At 48.7% G+C, this 18841-nt stretch overlaps 1 protein-coding gene and 1 long non-coding RNA gene across 2 annotated transcripts in view; both read right to left on the minus strand.

Moving 5' to 3' along the window:
- The window catches only part of PTP4A3 (protein tyrosine phosphatase 4A3), a 104964-nt gene extending 104633 nt beyond the window's left edge, over positions 1 to 331 (minus strand). The window contains exon 1 of the mRNA XM_081951092.1: positions 180 to 331. The gene's annotated coding sequence lies outside the window, so the exon portion shown is untranslated. The remainder of the gene's footprint in view (positions 1 to 179) is intronic.
- LOC309391060 overlaps positions 1 to 18841 on the minus strand; it is a 658099-nt gene that overhangs the window by 150682 nt on the left and 488576 nt on the right. The window lies entirely within an intron of this gene.

The following is an 18841-nucleotide window of genomic DNA, read 5'->3' on the forward strand; positions in this document are numbered from 1 at the left end:
GGGCTTTTGCAACCCCCACCCCCCAGCCTTGCATCCACCCCTCCTTGGAGCAGCCGAAGCCATGCACTCTTCTCGGGGGGGGGGGAAAGAAAAGCCGGGGTGCCCCCTCCCCTCCACGCGTGGGTGGGTGAGTGAGTGGGATGCATCCTCCCCGCGCCTTTCCCCACGAGCAGCCTTACCCGTATTTTGGAAATTTGGGGGATTTTTTTTTTTTTTTTTTTGCAAATCCGGAGCAGCCCAGACCTCGCGCCTCCCGCGTGCAAAGCCCGGGCGGAAGGTGGGAGGAGGAGGAGGGGGGCAGAGAGTGAGAGCGAGGGGGAAAAAAAAGCCAGAGAGTGAGAGGAGGAGCGCGTGCGCAAGCGCGTGCATGCAAAGGCGTTCCACCGCGGGAGGAGGGCGCCAGAGCGCAGCGAGCGAAGCAGCCAATCGGGCCCCCTGCGCGCGCGCCCGCCAGAGCCGGCGTAGCCTGAGCGGCCAATCGGAGTACGCCTGCCTCTTTTCTTTTTTTTTTAGGTCCGGGAACTCGGCCCCGCCCCGAGAGACACACAGAGAGAGGGGGGGGCCTCCTCGGCCACGCCCCTTTCCTTCACCCGCCGCCTGCCTGCCTGCCAGACGGGAGCGAGTCCGGCTGCGGGCTGGTCACGTGATGCGGCGGGCGGGGTCAGGGCTGCCCGAGGCGCAGGGCGCGGCTTTGCTTTTGCAACCGGGCGCTCGCGGGCTCCTTGGGGGGGTGCCGGGGAGGGGTCGTTTCGGATGATCCCTGTTGGGGAAATCAGCTTTGCGTCCGGTTTAGAGGGTTAGGGTCTCTGACGTGGACTTTTGTGGCTTGAGAGAGCCTGGGTGGATTACGAGGCCCGCGTGTCCTACAGTACATCTAGATAGAATAGAAATGAATAGAATGGAATAGAATAGAATAGGGAATGGAAGTAGTCTCAACGACTCTAAAAAGAATGCAAATGACCACAATATTCTAGAATATATAGAATTTCTAGTCTATTCTATTCCACTCCATTCTTCATCCTATTCCTATTCTATTCTGTTCCCATATTTTCTGTTCTATTCTCATTCCATTCTATTCTATTCTATTCTATTCCAAATGTTCTCATAGAACCAAGTTTCATTCCACAACCTGGAGGAATAGCAATGGATTAAGTGCCATCCACTCAATGTCAGTTATTGGCAACTGCCTACTGTAGATGAAGAGATGGGGCAACTCTGGCCCTTTGTCCACCTGTGGACTTCAACTCCCAGAATTCCTGAGCCCACATGTCCTCAAAGGGCCAGAGTTGCCCAGGCCTGCTGTAATCCAAAAGGTGCTTTTTTTTTTTCAAGAGGCAACTGGACTTCTGATTTTTTTCTTTGAAGACATTTCGCTTCTCATGCAAGAAGCTTCTTCAGCTCTGACTGCATGGTGGGAAATTGAAGGATTGATACTCCTTGCAAACAGCTGATCATTTGCGTCCTTTTAGAGAGTCCTTGAGGCCATCTGGAGGTCTATCTGTGTCTTCTGGGTCACCTGAGTGGTGCAGATGGTTCTTGTAGCCTGCAATTTTTTCAACTGGAAATCCATTCTTACTTCCACACCATTCCAAGGGTTTTCATCCCAAATTGTATAACTAAAGATCTATAGAGATTCTCAGTCATCCAGGTCATGGTTGTCCCAAAGGTATTTTTTCAGGAGGTAACTGGACTTTCTGGTTTTTCCTTTTGAAGACGTTTTGCTTCTCATCGCAGAAGCTTTTTCAGCTCTGACTGGATGGTGGGGGACGGAAGGATTAATGCTCCTTGCAGACAGCTGGTCATTTGCATTCTTTTCATTGAGTCATTGAGGCCACTTGCATTCAAATAAACCTCCAAGTGGATCCCTTCCATCTGAAGGAACAGCCTATATATATTAACAGATAAATGAAAAATGCCAGTTTCTGTCTACTAAGTAACTTAATGAATTGGGGTTTTCTAGTTTTGCACACAATGAAGTTTGAGGAACCAACAAAAAGCATTTTACGAGCCTCAGAAATGCACCATTACTACTGACTTTGCTGGGAACAGTTAAAACATTAAAAAAATATCATTGGCATTACAAAGATTTAAAATATCACTTGCTGCTTGAAACAGAAATCTGGAGAGCCTTTATCCCATGCCAATTCTCTTTTAAGACTGAATTCTTGGAACAAGAAGGCTAAATTTTAAGGAGTCACCATAAATATTCTTATATAAAAAGTTGGGGGCAGATGTATCAGGGCATTGAAGGCTTGGCTTGCTGTTTTTCAATCCCAATTCTCAAGACCAACTTTACTTTTCCTAGTTCTTCAGAAACCCCGATTGCCAATTTGTGTTGTTCCCGTGTCTTTAATTAGTGCATCTTAATTTTCATTTCATAGGCAGGAAGATCCACTCTTGAGCTGAGTGCGAATCCTATACAAAATCATACAATTTTCCGGGCAGCCCCTATAGGTGTGTTTGTGTGTGTGTCTATAGGGAAGATTCGCCCCTGGCTGCTTAGTGTGTCATCCCTGCAGTTTTCCTTGGCAAGTTTTTTTTTTTAGAAGTGGTTTCCATTGCCTCCTTTCTGGGGCTGAGAGAGAGTGACCGGCCCAAGTTCACCCAACTGGCTTCACACACCTAAAGCAAGATTGGAAATTGAAGTCTTCAGATTTCTGGCCCAGAGCTTTAAAGTACTACACCAAACTGGGCCTCAAGTGGTTTAAGTTCTCTTACTCTAGGGCTGGGATGGTGAACCTGTAGCACGCGTGCTGGAAGTGGCACACAGAGCCATCTCTCTGGGCACATGGAGCGGTCAGCTGTTGCTCGTCTGGGTTCCGGCATGCCAACCAGCTGCCGTTCATGTGTGTGAGAGCGCCAGAAACAAAAAGAGCAGATGCCCGGTGCACATGCGCGTGCCGGGAACATTATATTCCGGTTTCTGGTGTGCATGCACATGCGAAGACCCTTGGTGCCGCAAGCCAGAAGAGCAAGGGGAGCAGAGCTGCCAGCCAGGACGGGCGGGCCGAAGCTTCCCTCCCCACCCGAGCAGGCATCTTGCGTGGCCCTAGATCTCCAGCCCACAGCATTGATGTGCATCCATGTTCCGGAGCGCCTGGCCAGCTCGGGCGCATGTGGCAGCAGGGCAGGATTTGCTGGCTGGTGTTGCAACTTCCTCAAGGTCAAGCGATCAGTATTTGAATGCTCAGAATAGAATAAGAGAATTAGAATTGGAATGGAATGGAACAAACAGAACGGAATGGAATGGAACGGAACAGGACAATAGAAAACGGAAAATAGAATAGAGGACAGAATAGACTAGAAAAGAACAACAGAACAGAATAGAGAAAATGCAGAATAGAATAGAACAGATTAGAGAACAGAATGGGGAACCTATGGCACGCGTGCCACAAGTGGCACGCGTAGCCATTTGTCAGGGCACGTGAGGCGCTGCCCTGTCAGCTGGGCAGCGCGCATGTGTGCGCTGGCCAGCTGAGTTCACCTTTTTAAAAGCTATTTTTCGCCTTCCCCAGGCTCCAGAGGCTTTATAGGAGCCTGGGGAGGGCGAAAAGAGCCTCCCCCGCCCCCCCAGAGGCTTCAGGGATCGTCCGGAGACTTCACTGAAGCCTTCGGGATGCTTAAAACGACCCTCCGAGCAAACCGGAAGTCACTTCCGGGTTGCTCGGAGGGTCGTTTTAAGTGTCCCGAAGGCTTCAGGGACCGTCCGGAGGCTTCCCTGACACCTTCGGAGCGCTTAAAACCACCCTCCGACAACCTGGAACTCGGAGGGTGGTATTAAGCGTTCCGAAGGCTTCAGGGAAGCCTCCGGATGGTCCCTGAAGCCTCCGGCAGGGGCGGCAGAGGCTCTTTTTGCCCTCCCCAGGCTCCTCTAAAGCCTCTGGAGCCTGGGGAGGGCGAAAAAAGCATGTAAAAATGGGGGGGTCACGCATTGTGTGCGCATGTGCACTGGGGGGGGTCGTGCATTGCATTATGCGCTCCCCCCTCTTGTGGCACGCGAGCCAAAAAAGGTTCGCCATCGCTGGAATAGAGAATAGAATTCAGAATAAAACAGAACAGAATAGAACAGAGGAACAGAATAGAATAGAATGCAGAATAGAATAGAGAACAGAACAGAATAGAGAACAGAATAGAATACAGAACAGAACAGAATTGAATTGAACAGAACAGAATAAAATAACAGAGGTGGAAGAGACCTTGCAGGTCTTCTAGTCCACTGCTTAGGCAGGAAACCCTACATGAGTCTGGACAAATGGCTGGCCAATCTCTTCTTAAAAACCTCCAGTATTGGAACATCCACAAATTTTGTGTGTGTGTGTGTGTGTGTGTGTGTGTGTGTGTTTGTGTTTGTGTGTGGTCTTTAAACATTTTATTAGATTGAAGGCAACACTAGGAGAAACTTCCTATCTCCCAGACCCTTCCTACTATCACCTTACAATTTAGGGCATGCTTTTTTAAAAAAAAGTAAAGGCAGAACCAGTTTCTGTAGCTTCCTCCTGCACCCCAAATCCCGAGATTAAAATACTTGGGACAATTATGGGCTGTTAGAAAAAAAAATGCCTTCCCATATCTAGACGATTCTGTTCTTGTACCGTGTTATCAGGCCTGTTTACTAGGCCATGGTTTCTTGAAACGTCGGAGTAAGACAGCCCTTTTTGATCTGCATCCAAGAGTTGTTGCAGACGACAGAAAATTGGGAGGACTGGCCAACCATCAAGACGACAGACAAAGATTGCAATCTAATCCAGAGAGTCGGGAAAGGCTGGGCTGAGAACAAGATGTCCTTCAAAGAGGATGTAAGAAAAGGAAGGAATTATAATGAGGGAGGAGAAAAGCGTGGCGGATATACAAGATGGAGGATTCATGGCTTGTGTTGTGGCCCGCCAGCGTCCAGCGGAGCTGGCAGCAGACTCAGACAATGAGGAGGTTGGGGAGGAACATGGGCCAGTCCTGGAGTATGGGGAAGACTCGGACGAGGGCTCTGCGTTGGAGGCAGAGATGGAGTCAGAGCCGTCCGACAGTTATCAACTGCCTTCGGAGACGGACATCAGTGAGGCAGATGAACAACTGGAACCTGTTCCCAGTGTGCGCTTGCACAAAGTTACCAGACGAAGGGAACAGCTAAAGAACAGGTGTCGTCTTGGGAGTAAGGCCACGGGTGGATGATGAATGGCCCCTCCCATAGGGAATAAAGAGGAGCAAAAGGGGAGTGGAGTTTGCAGGAGGCAATTAGTTCAATTCATTAGGGTGAAGATCTGTTCTTGACTTCTTGCCAAGGAATTGCTGATACAGCGTGGCGTTTGGAAGATATCGGCCTGGCCGCTTTCCAACCCTGACAAAGGTCTGTAGTGGTGAAATCTCATGAAAGACTGTTGGCCGAGACTTTGTTGGAGAGGAATTATCCTCTTTAACTTAAATAAAAGAGGTTTTATTGGGACAAGGATTCGGCTTCATGATCTTGGGAAGCCTAGGTCAGAACAGCTTGGAAATGTTATAACGGAGAGAGAGAATGGAGAGATACCAGAGGAGGAGAAACTGAATATGAGCCAACTGTGGGAGCAGCTGGTGGAAGAGCTAAATCAGTTCTGGGTTGTGCAGTAGTCAAAGTTGCGTATGAAAGACACACGAAGTCCTCATCCCTCTCTGCTTTTAATCCTATATTTGGGTTGCTGAGTACGATTTTGGGCGCCATAATTAAGATGGGCCAGGACAGGACCTGAGACGACAGATCGAAGGACCTGTGCATGTTCGGTTTGAAGAACAGAAGACTCGGGGAGAAGATAACATAATAGCAGAGTTGGAAGGGACCTTGGAGGTCTTCTAGTCCAACCCCCTGCTAAAGCAGGAGACCATTTGCCCAATCTCTTCTTCAAAAACTTCCAGTGATGTAGCTTCTACCTACAACATCTGAAGGCAAGTTGGTCCACTGATTGATTGTTCTAACTGTCAGAAAATTTCTCCTCAGTTCTAGGTTGCTTCTCTCCTTGATTAGTTTCCACCCATTGCTTCTTGTCCTGCCTTCAGGTGCTTTGGAGAATAGCTTGACTCCCTCTTCTTTGTGGCAGCCCCTGAAATATGGGAACACTGCTATCATGTCTCCCCTAGTGGGGACATGATAGCAGTCTTCCAATATCTAAGGTGCTATTATCAATATCCACATTCTCTAAAGCACCTGAGGGCAGGACAAGAAGCAATGGGTGGAAACTAATCAAGGAGAGAAGCAACTTAGAACTGAGGAGAAACTTCCTGACAGTTAGAACAATTAATCAGTGGAACAGAAGTTGCCTTCAGAAGTTGTGAATGCCCCTACACTGGAAGTCTTTAAGAAGATGTTGGATAGCCATCTGTCTGAAACGGTATAGGGTTTCCTGCTTAAGCAGAGGGTTGGACTAGAAGATCTCCAAAGTTCCTTCCACCTCTCTTATTCTGTTAATTAATCAGTGGAACATTTTCCCCTCTAGAAATTGTAGGTTTTTAAAGGAAAGACTGGACAACCCCTTTGTTCGAAATGGAAGAGGACCATGATGGTGAACCTATGGCACGGGGTGGGGGATGGGGGAGTTGTGCGCGTATGCGCAGGGGGATGGCACACACATCCATGCGCCCCCCGTGCTCCCCCTGCTTTTGGCACACGATGGCAAAAAGGTTAGCCATCACTGGCATAGGGCCTCCTGCTTGAGCAGGGGGTTGGACTAGAAGACCTCTAAGGTCCTTTCCAACTCTATTCTGATTGAGATCTTTTTAAAAGGAGGCTGGACAAGGATGTTTTTAACTGGTTTTCCTGCACCCCTGCAGAGAGTCAGACTAGATGACATCTCCCCCCCCCCGTGACCCCTGCCAATCCCATCGTCCTCTCACCAGATCAACTCCTGGCTCAGGAGATGTTTCTTAAGTCAGAGAAAGCATTGAGTGTCTGTGTGCTGGCAGAGGGAGAGTTTTATTTATTTATTTTTTAAAAAAGAAGAGCTTCTCACAGTGTAGGTTACACGGGGTTTATTTAAAGGCCCCTTCTGAATCCTTCGAGTGGGTTATCTCAAGAAAGCACCGGATGGGAAGATAGATTAGCCAGCAGCTGGGTCTTCCTTGCACAGCCCTTGGGACCCTGGAATGACGTCATTCCTGGACCGGAGCGCAGGCTGCCACCAGTTGAGATTGCTCGAGGCTCTCCAGAGAGAGTCTGTTTACAGCATTGCGCTCTCTCGGAGGTGGCGCAGAAGCTGGAAATGAGCAAGGGGGCCTGGGATACCTTTGCAAAAAAAAAAGCAGCCTGGCAGAGACACAGAAGGTTGCTAAAGACCCCCTCGGCATAAAGGGGGCTTCTTCCCCAGCTATGTGACCTCGGCCGTCCCAACAAAATGCCCTTACGGATGTTTTGGAGCCATCGTGATGAAGTGGCCATCTTTTAATATAATAACGGAAGGGACCTTGGAGATCTTCTAGTCCAACCCCCTGCCTAGGCAGCAAACCCTATACCGTTTCAGACAAATGGCTATCCAACATCTTCTTAAAGACTTCTAGTGTTGGGGCATTCACAACTTCTGAAGGCAACTTCTGTTCCACTGATTAATTGTTCTAACTGTCAGGAAGTTTCTCCTCAGTTCTAAGATGTTTCTCTCCTTGATTAGTTTCCACCCATTGCGTCTTGTTCTGCCCTCAGGTGCCTTGGAGAATAGTTTGACTCCCTCTTCTTTGTGGCAACCCCTGAGATATTGGAACGCTGCTATCATGTCTCCCCTAGTCCTTCTTTCTCTTAAGCTAAAGATACCCAGTTCCTGCAACCGTTTTCTTCATATGTTTTAGTCTCCAGTCCCCTAATCATCTTTGTTACTCTTCTCTTCATTCTTTCCAGAGTCTCCACATCTTTTCTACATCATGGTGACCAAAACTGAATGCAGTACTCTAAGTGTGGTCTTACTAAGGCTTTGTAAAGGTAAACTTTCTGGGTAGCGTTTAACCTGCCTCTCTTTTTCTCAACCTCAGCCAGGGGGAGAAGCAACCTAGAACTAAGGTGAAATTTCCTGACAGTTAGAACAATTAAACAGTGGAACAACTTGCCTCCAGAAGTTGTGAATTATCCAACACTGGAAGTTTTAAAGAAGAGATAGGACAGTCACTTATCTGAAATGGTATAGGTTCTCTTGCTTGAGCAGGGGGCTGGACTAGAAGACCTCCAAGGTCTCTTCAGCCCTGTGGTTCTAGGAGAAGACACTCTTGCAAACTTCGAATTGGACATCATCCCAGTTGGAGATTTGCAGATTTAAAGTTTGATACACCAGGAGGTGATCTCAGCCGCCACATCTTAAAATGTCTCAAAAGTAACATCCAGTTCTGTGTATGTTGCTTTGTGAGATTTAAAATGCTGGGAATCTGATCTGGAGGAAAAAAGTAGTATTTCAGAATATTAATTGGGGTTTTTTTTTGGAGAGTGGAAAGTTATCTACTAGTGACACCTAGGGTTCATTTTTAAAAAGACAATCGGAATAGCAGAGACGGAATAGAATAACAGAGTTGGAAGGGACCTTGTAGATCATCTAGTCCAACTCCTTGCCCATACAGGAGACCCTACGCCATTTCTGACAAATGCTTATCCAATCTCTTCTTTAAAACACTCAATATTGGAGCTTCCACAACTTCCAAAGACAAGCTGTTCCATGGGTTGATTGTTTTCTGACTGTCAGAAAATTCCTCCTTATTTCCAGGTTGAATCTCTCCTTGGTCAGTTTCCATCCATTATTCCTTGTCTGGCCTTCGGGTGCTTTGGAAAATAGCTTGATCCCCTCCTCTCTCAGGCAGCCCCTCAAATATTGGAACATTGCTGATTTTAAATTTGAATAAATGATTAAGAAAAAAAGATGGAGGGAACATGGATCAAAATTTGCACATGTCACAAAATTGGATAGGGTGCCTACTGCCCTTGAAGATGGAAATGAATGTTGAAATAATCTTGACAGGTTTCTCAATCTTGAGCTCATGAAAGTGTGTGGACTTCAGCTCCCAGAATTCCCGAGGCAGCATGTTTGACCCCTGAGCTACAAATCTTCTGTTGTGACGACTTATAGATAATTTCATTTATTTAAGCAATTCACATAGCCACCTCTCTCGCTGAAGTAGACAAGAGTTGAAACCACCTACCCCCAAAATCTCTCTTTATATAAAAATGGCTCTGTGTGTGTGTGTGTGTGTGTGTGTGTGTGTGTGTGTGTGTGTTTACCCAGCATAATTCTGGAACGCCTTGAGCAATTTCCACCAAACTTGGTACAAAAATGACTTACTCTCTGGAAACAAATACTGTGGGGGTAAGACACCCCTAACATCCCTCGAGGTGTGTGTTCTGTTAAGAGGCAGCCTGTTGTGCCTTCAAATGGCTTCTACCGTACTGCCGTAAAATGGCTTGTACTCTGTAGCGCAGTGGAGTTGCCGTGGCATGGCAGCTTTCCAAGATAGATAAGGTCGGTAGTCATAAATATTCCTTTAAAAGACTGTTTGCCAGACCGTTGCAGTGTCCTCGGGCCACGTGATCCTCTTTTACGACCTTCTCAAAAGTAAAAGTCAATGGGGAAACCAGATTCACTTCACAAACGGCTCAGTAACTTAGCAACCAAAGCGATTCACTTAACAACTGTGTGCGTGAAAGGTCATAAAATGGAGCAAAATTCACTCAACCAATGTCTCGCTTAACATCAGAAATGTTGAGCTCCATTGTGGTCGCAAGTCGAGGAGTGCTTGTATCAAACTGTTGTGTTTATCCTTTGTCAGTGTGCTCAAACTGGGGTTTCTTCATTTAGTGCCTTCCAAATACAGCTAGTCCTCCACTTACGACCACAATTCAGCCCAACATTTCTGTTGCTAAGTGCATCATTTGCTAAGTGACTTTTGCCCTATTTTACACACCTTTCTTGCCGGCGGTCACTAAAGGGGATTGCGTGACCCCGGGGCACTGCGACCGTTATAAATGCGAGTCATTTGCCAAACCTCTGCATATTGATCACCTGATCGTAGGGGATGCTGCAACGGTCATATGTGTGAGAAATGATCGTAAGCAGAGGTGGGTTCCTACCGGTTTGGCCCGGTTCGGCCGAGTAGGTAGTAACTCAATCTGCCACGCCTCTGAACTGGTTCTATTGGTGGAGGCTCCATCTTGATTTTCGGTTCTGCACATGCCCAGAACAATCTTTATTGCAGAAATTTAATTTTTCTTCCTTTTCTAACTTGCACGTGCAAAAAAATGTTTTTGCACACTGAACCAGCATTAATGCCGGCAGCAATACAATACAATACAATACAATAGTAGAGTTGGAAGGGACCTTGGAGGTCTTCTAGTCCACCCCCTTGCCTAGGCAGGAAACCCTATACCCGTGATGGCGAACCTATGGCACGCGTGCCACAAGTGGCACGCGGAGCCATTTGTCAGGGCACGCGAGGCGCTGCCCTGTCAGCCAGCTGAGTTCACCTTTTTAAAAGCTATTTTTCGCCTTCCCCAGGCTCCAGAGGCTTTATAGGAGCCTGGGGAGGACGAAAAGAGCCTCCCCCCCCGGAGGCTTCAGGGACTGTCCGGAGGCTTCCCTGAAGCCTTCGGAACGCTTAAAACCACCCTCCGAGCAACCCGGAAGTGACTTCCAGGTTGATCGGATGGTCGTTTTAAGCGTTCTGAAGGCTTCAGGGAAGCCTCGGGATGGTCCCTGAACAGGCACGAGACGTGCGTCTCCATCGCCCGGGCCCGGATCGCCTCCGCCGCGCGGCGCCTCAGGCTCGGCGTCCTTGCGCCCGGCCTTCACATCGCTGCCGCCGCCGCCGCCACCGCCACTAGGACGGGCTCGGCCAAAGGGAAGTCCGTCACGCTTCCACCGCGCCGCCCTCGCCTCCTCCTCCTCCTCCTCTAGCCGCGCCATCGCAAGGATTAAGGCGAAAGGGGGGGGACGGGGAAAGCGAAGGGGGCTTTGTTGTCCTCCTTCTTCTTCTCCTCCTTTCCCCCTCCTCTAGCTGCGCCATCGCAAGGATTAAGGCGAAAGGGGGGGGACGGGGAAAGCGAAGGGGGCTTTGTTGTCCTCCTTCTCCTCCTCCTTTCCCCCTCCGGCTCGAACGCGGCGCCGGGGCCCGGCAGGCAGCGAACGAGTCGGAGCCTGCCGACTGGAGGAAGAGGGTGAGAGGCGGGTTCTGTGAACGGCGGCAGCAGCGGCGGCAATAGTCGTAAGTCGGCGGCGGGCTGCCCCGGCTGGGAGACAAAGGAGGGGAAAGGCGGCAGGCAGCCGAGTTGCGACTATTGTCGCCGCTGCTGCCGCCGTTCACAGGAGACGCCTCTCACCCTCTTCCTCCAGTCGGCAGGCTCCGACTTGTTTGCTGCCTGCCGGGCCCCGGCGCCGCGTTCTAGCCGGAGGGGGAAAGGAGGAGAAGGAGAAGGAGGACAACAAAGCCCCCTTCGCTTTCCCCGTCCCCCCCCTTTCGCCTTAATCCTTGCGATGGCGCGGCTAGAGGAGGAGGAGGAGGAGGCGAGGGCGGTGCGGCGGAAGCCTGACGGACTTCCCTTCGGCCGAGCCCGTCCTAGCGGCGGTGGCGGCGGTGGCGGCGGCGGCGTCAGCGATGTGAAGGCCGGGCGCAAGGACGCCGAGCCTGAGGCGCCGCGCGGCGGAGGCGATCCGGGCCCAGGCGATGGAGACGCACGTCTTGTGCCTGTTCAGGGACCATCCCGAGGCTTCCCTGAAGCTTTCAGAGCGCTTAAAACGACCATCCGATCAACCCGGAAGTCACTTCCGGGTTGCTCGGAGGGTGGTTTTAAGCGTTCCAAAGGTTTCAGGGACGTTCCCTGAAGCCTCCGGGGGGGGGGGGCAGGGGAGGCTCTTTTCGCCCTCCCCAGGCTCCTATAAAGCCTCTGGAGCCTGGGGAAGGCGAAAAAATCATGCAAAAATGGGCGCGTTGTGTGCGCATGCGCACTGGGGGGCGTTGCATTATGGGTGCGGCACGCCCGCACACGACCCCCCCCACGCTCCCCCCACTTGTGGCACGCGAGCCAAAAAAGGTTCGCCATCGCTGCCCTATACCGTTCCAGACAAATGGCTATCCAACATCTTCTTAAAGACTTCTAGTGTTGGGGCATTCACAACTTCTGGAGGCAACTTCTGTTCCACTGATTAATTGTTCTAACTCTCAGGAAGTTTCTCCTCAGTTCTAAGTTGCTTCTCTCCTTGATTAGTTTCCACCCATTGCTTCTTGTTCTGCCCTCAGGTTCTTTGGAGAATAGTTTGACTCCCTCTTCTTTGTGGCAACCCCTGAGATATTGGCAGACTGCTATCATGTCTCCCCTAGTCCTTCTTTTCATTAAACTAGACATACCCAGTTCCTGCAACCGTTCTTCATATGTTTCAGCCTCCAGTCCCCCAATCCATTTTTGTTGCTCTTCTCTGCACTCTTTCTAGAGTCTCCACATCTTTTCTACATCGTGGTGACCAGAACTGAATGCCGTATTCCAAGTGTGGCCTTACCAAGGCATTATAAAGTGGTATTAACACTTCACGTGATCTTGATTCTATCCCTCTGTTAATGCAGCCTAGAACTGTATTGGCTTTTTTGGCAGCTGCTGCACACGGCTGGCTCATATTTAAATGGTTGTCCACTGGGACTCCAAGATCCCTCTCAGTTATTACTGTTGAGCCAGGTACCACCTATACTGTACCTGTGCATTTCGTTTTTTCTTGCCTAAATGTAGAACCTTACTCTTTTCACCATTGAATTTCATTTTATTAGATAGTGCCCAATGTTCAAGTTTGTCAAGATCCTTCTGTTTCTTAAGCCTATCTTCTGGAGTGTTGGCTATTCCTGCCAGCTTGGTGTCATCTGCAAATTTGATGAGTTCCCCATTTATTCCCTCATCCAAATCATTGATGAAGATGTTGAAGAATACTGGGCCTAAAACAGAGCCTTGGGGTACTCCACTGCATACTTCCCTCCGTGTAGATGCAGTTCCATTGAGGACTACACGTTGAGTGCGGTTGGTCAGCCAGTTACGTATCCTTCTGGTAGTGATGCTGTCTAACCCACATTCTTCTACTTTATCTAGTAGTAGGTTATGGTCTACCTTATCAAATGCCTTACTGAAGTCCAAGTAAACTATATCAACGGCATTCCTCTGGTCCACTGATTTTGTCACAGCAGCCCAACCCTGGTTGTGAATTCCCTTTTCCAAGGACGTTGTCATTTCAAATGGTCACTAAATGAATTGTTGTAAGTTAAGGACTACATGGGTGCTAAATTTTGGCTCTCCGGCTACAAATTTTCTCCCAATTGGGGAGGAAAAAACCCACCTTGGAAAAAGAACATTTTAACTCCCATACTGGGAATTCCCAGTTCTCCCCTTCGTCCACCAGGGGGCGCTTGTGGGCCACGTTCAGGAAAGCTCTGTGTGATATTTCCTCTGTTTCTGTTGATGCTGGAAGGAAAACTTGAGGGATGTCGAGGTGGCAGGGCTGAGGAAGGAAGGAAAGAATAATTTTATGGTAAATTTCCAAGCCCGTTAATCTCTCGCTTGCAAAAAAAAAAAAAAAGGACTAGATTCTGATACTTCCTAGCGTGTCAGAAGGCCGTTTGTCTGCAGAATGGAGGTTCTCATTACCGGAAGGGCTTTAGGGGAAAAAAAGATTTCCAAGAAGAAGTCATCTCGGGCTAAGCCAGGAGCTGGGAGGCCTCTGGCTCTTTCCGTGACAAGAGAGGAACGATCTGGAGAAGCATCCGGTTTATGGGTCATCCATGGTAGTGAGTTCTTGTTCAGAAGATTGTGGAGTTTCTCAGATACTTCTTGGGTGAGAAGTACAATGTCTTCCAAGGAAAAACGAAGTCCAGTTGCTTTTGGAAAAAGCACATGCAAGAAGTTAGCACCCACCCTTCTCCTAGAACTGTGATGGCGAACCTATGGCTCGCGTGCCACAAGTGGCACGCGGAGCCATTTGTCAGGGCACGCGATGCGCTGCCCTGTCAGCTGAGTTCACCTTTTTAAAAGCTATTTTTCGCCTTCCCCAGGCTCCAGAGGCTTTATAGGAGCCTGGGGAGTGCGAAAAGAGCCTCCCCCGCCCCCTCGGAGGCTTCAGGGACTGACCCTGAAGCCTTCAAAACGCTTAAAACCACCCTCCGGTTTGCTCGGAGGGTGGTTTTAAGCGCTCCGAAGGCTTCAGGGAAGCCTCTGGACAGTCCCTGAAGCCTCTGGAGGGCCTCCGGGGGGTCGGGGGAGGCTCTTTTTGCCTTCCCCAGGCTGCTATAAAGCCCCTGGAGCCTGGGAAGGGCAAAAAAAAACATGTAAAAATGGGGGTGGTCGTGCGTTTTGCGCGCATGCGCACTGGGGTGGTTGCGCGTTGCATTATGGGTGCGGCACGCCCGCACTCGACCCCCCTGCGCTCCCCACACTTGTGGCACGCGAGCCAAAAAAGGTTCGCCATCACTGTCCTAGAAGAATGAGATACTTTAAGGAATATGAAAAATGCCAAACATTATATTTCCCTAGATGAGAAATGGAGAAACATGGGGGTTTTTTAGAGTGAGAAAGCAGCCCCCACCTTCCTTAATAGCTCCCAGCACTTAAAAAAATAAAAAGATAAGGTTTTAGGTAAAGGTTCTCCTTGCACGTGTGTGTTAGCCATCCCCGACTCTAGGGGGCGATGCTCATCTCCGTTTCAAAGCCGAAGAGCCAGCGCTGTCCGAAGACGTCTCTGTGGTCATGTGGCTGGCTTGACTCAACACCGGAGGCGCACCGAATGCTGTTCCCTTCCCACCAAAGGTGCTTCCTATTTTTCTACTTGCATTTTTACGTGGTTTTGAACTGCTAGGTTGGCAGAAGCTGGGACAAGTAACGGGAGCTCACTCTGTTACGCGGCGCTAGGGATTCGAACCACCAAACTGCCGACCTTTCTGATCACAAGCTCAGCATCTTAGCCACTGAGCCACCAAGTGCCGTTTTACGATTTTTTTTAACATATTTTTTTTTACGTTTTATGTATATCTAAATACTACTACTATGGTTATTAGTATTGTGTATTAAAATATTGAATAATTAAATGATGGATGATTATATACACGGTGGAGCAAATACTAACATGTTAACAACTTTAATTTTAATATCTAGAGTAATTATTAGAATTATGTGTGTATGATTAATGTAACTAATGCTATCAATATTATCACCGTTATTGTGCATCAAAACTAATGATACCCAGATGCCACACTGTTCATGTATTCAATACTTGTGTACATTTAAAAGAATGCTAATAAAAAAGAGATAAAGAGATAGCTAGCTCTATTCATAAGCAAATACCCTCACCTGAGATCCAACAAAGGTAGAACTAGCCCTCAGCCACAATAGGAATTGCCCAAAGCCCCTTTCATTGCATCATCTCAGTTGCACCACCCCCAGCAGTCCAAACTTCAACCAAACATACGTAGCTCAGACAATCATAACCCTTACATGGCCCCGTGGGAGTCTGACAGCAGCCAATAGAACACATGTTCTTGCATAGGAACAGGAAGCTCAAGTGCAAAGCCCAAGAGAAGGTATAAATAACCCCCACTCTCAACTCCATGTGGTCAGCTGCCCAGAATTACCCATGTGCTTCTGGTTCATTATTAAACCATCTTTCCAATCGACCTTCAGCCTCCATTTTGTCTCTAGTGCCTTTTTCCCAGCTTGGAAATGAATCTGATGGATATTTATTCCCACACGCCTTTGGGACGAAGTGATGTCCCGGTGTCTGGAAGCCGTACGGATCTGGATGGGAAGTAACAGATTCAAGCTCAACCCGTCCAAGATGGAGTGGCTGTGGCTACCGGCACCCCGGTTCAACCAGTTGCTCCCATCACTGGCCATTGGGGGCGAACAGCTGGCCCCCGTGGATCGGGTACGCAATTTGGGCATCCTCCTGGATGCCCGGCTGTCAATGGATGACCATGTGACAGCCATGGCAAGGGAGGCGTTAGACCAGGTTCGCCTGGTTCGCCAATTGCATCCCCTATTGGACCGGAACGCCCTCTGCACAGTCACCCATGCGCTTGTGACGTCCCGACTGGACTACTGTAATGCTCTCTACATGGGGCTCCCCTTGAGATGCACCCAAAGGCTGCAGTTGGTTCAGAATGCGGCCGCGCGGACAATTGCGGGAGTCGCTAGATACTCCCACGTAACACCTCTCCTGCGCAGGCTGCACTGGCTACCTGTGGCTTTTCGGGTGCGTTTCAAGGTGTTGGTTATCATCTTTAAAGCGCTCCATGGCACAGGACCTAGGTATTTGCGGGATCGTATCCTGCCCCACACATCCCTTCGGCCGATCCGCTCTCACAGAGAGGGACTCCTCCGGGTGCCGTCCACTAGGCAGTGCCAGCGGGCGACACCCAGGAGTAGGGCCTTCTCTGTGATGGGCCCGACCCTCTGGAATGACCTCCCCCCTGATATCAGAACCACCACCGATCTCCGCTCCTTCCGTAAGAAGCTTAAAACCCACCTGTTCAAGTTAGCTGGCCTGGCCTAATCCCAGTTTAGTCCCTCAAGTCTGCATTTTTAAATTTTTAGGGGTTAGTTTTAGGTTGATTTTTAACTTTTATTATCTTGTACAGCTGTTAGGTTTAATTCGATTTTAAGGGTATTTAAGGGTATTTATTTTTGTATCTTTTTTAATGAGATGCCTGTACACCGCCCCGAGTCCCTTCGGGGAGAGGGGGCGGTCTATAAATCTTGAAAATAAAATAAATAAATAAATCTCTTCAGATGCTCTGGATTATGTAACCCTTCCTGGGTGTCTTAGGAGAATAAGGACAAGTTGAATTGTTCTCCAAAGCACCTGAGGGCAGGTCAAGAAGTAACAGATGGACAGTTATCAAAGAGAGAGATCCAATGTGGAACTAAGGCGAAATTTCCGGGATAGGAGGCTAAAATGTAGGAAGAACAGTTGCAGGAATTGGATATGTCTGGTTTAATGAAAAGAAGGACTAGGGGAGAAGATATTGAATAATAGAGTTAGAAGGGACCTTGTAGGTCTTCTAGTCCAACCCAAGCAGGAGACCCTATACCATTTCTGACAAGATGGCAGTGCAGTCTCTTCCTGAAAGCTTCCACTGATGAAGCTCCCACAACTTCTGAAGAAGGCAACTTCTTGTTTATTGTGGTTTATTGCTCTCACCATTATTTCTAGGTTGAATCTCTCCTTGATCAGTTTCCATCCATTATTCCTTGTTTTGCCTTCTAATGCTTTGGGAAATATGTTGACCTCCTCTTCTCTGTGTCAGCCCCTGAGATATTGGAAGACTGCTATCATGTCTCCCCTAGTCCTTCTTTTCATTAAACTAGACCTACCCAGTTCCTGCAACCGTTCTTCATATGTTTTAGCCTCCAGTCCCCTAATCATCTTTGTTGCTCTTCTCTGCACTCTTTCTAGAGTCTCAACATGACAGTGTCCCAATGTCTAAGAGCCTGGCACAAAGAAGAGGGGGTCAAATTGTTCTCCAAGGCACCAGAAGGCAGGACAAGAAGCAAGGGATGGAAAGTAATCAAGGAGAGAAGCAATCTGGAATTAAGGAGAAATTTCCAGATAGTTAGAACAATGAATGACTGGCCTCCAGAAGTTGAGGGTGATCCAACTCTGGAGCTCTTTAAGAAGACATAGGACAATCATTTGCCTGGAATGGTAAGGGTTCTTGCTTGAGCAGAGGGTTGGACTAGAAGACCTCCAAGGTCTTGCTGTTCTGATACAACAATTAACCAGTGGAACAGCTTGCCTCCAGAAGTTGTAGGTGCTCCAGCTCTGGAGGTTTTCAAGAAGAAGAGACTGGACAGCCATTTGACTTGGATAGTATAAGTTCTCTTGCTTGAGCAAGAGGTTGGACTAGAAAAGGGGTCCTTAACCTTTTGGACCTCAGTTACAACTAAATTCATAATTTTAAATCCCGTGGACCACTAATATGGGATCGCATCCTCCCACATACATCCCTGCGGCCAATCCGCTCTCACAGGGAGGGCCTTCTCCTGGTGCCGTCCACGAGGCAATGCCAACGGGCGACACCGAGGAGTAGGGCCTTCTCTGTGATGGGCCCAACCCTCTGGAACGACCTCCCCCCCGACATTAGAACCACTACTGACCTCCGCTCCTTCCGACAGAAACTGAAGACACACCTGTTCCGACTGGCTGGTTTGGCATAATTTATAACGTCTACCTCCTGGCATACACATTCTTACTGGTTTTTAGAGGGATAGTGTTTTAAATTTAATCTGATATTTTAAACTTTTGTATTGACTTATTTATTAGCAGTACAGTTTGGCATATTTTATCCTCCTCATATACATGTATTTCTGTAGTTATTTCTATGTTTTAATCTGTTGCATTTTAATGCAGACTGTACACCGCCCCGAGTCCCTTTCGGGAGAGGGGGCGGTATATAAACGCTAATAATAAAATAAAAAAATAATATGTTCTGCTTAATGACTGGCTGGGTGGACATGGCTAGATGGTCCTGTGACCGGGTGGGCAAGGGCAATTTGATGGTACTCACATTAAGGGGCACCTCACCGCCCTCTACTTGCCCCTCCCCTCCCAACCACTCCTCCCCTGCCCACCCAGGCTCCTTAAGGCCCCAACAGGAAGCCGTTGCTGGAGCTAAGCAGCCACCAGGAGAAAGAATTGGCAAAACAGCTCAGTTCAAATTGGATCTGACCGAGAAGGAGGCTTAGCAGAATCACCTCACTCAGGACTACAAGCATAGGCTTTCCAAGCAGAGGGAATCCCTATGGGAGTGCAAGGCCAGGTGCCGGCGCCTGGAGGGTCAGCGGGCTGAGATGGTCAGCCAGTTCCAGGCCATGATGCAGTCCCACTGGAACGAG

This window comes from Natrix helvetica (assembly GCF_964273705.1).
Source record: "Natrix helvetica genome assembly, chromosome: 4".
Taxonomy (NCBI): domain Eukaryota; kingdom Metazoa; phylum Chordata; class Lepidosauria; order Squamata; family Natricidae; genus Natrix; species Natrix helvetica.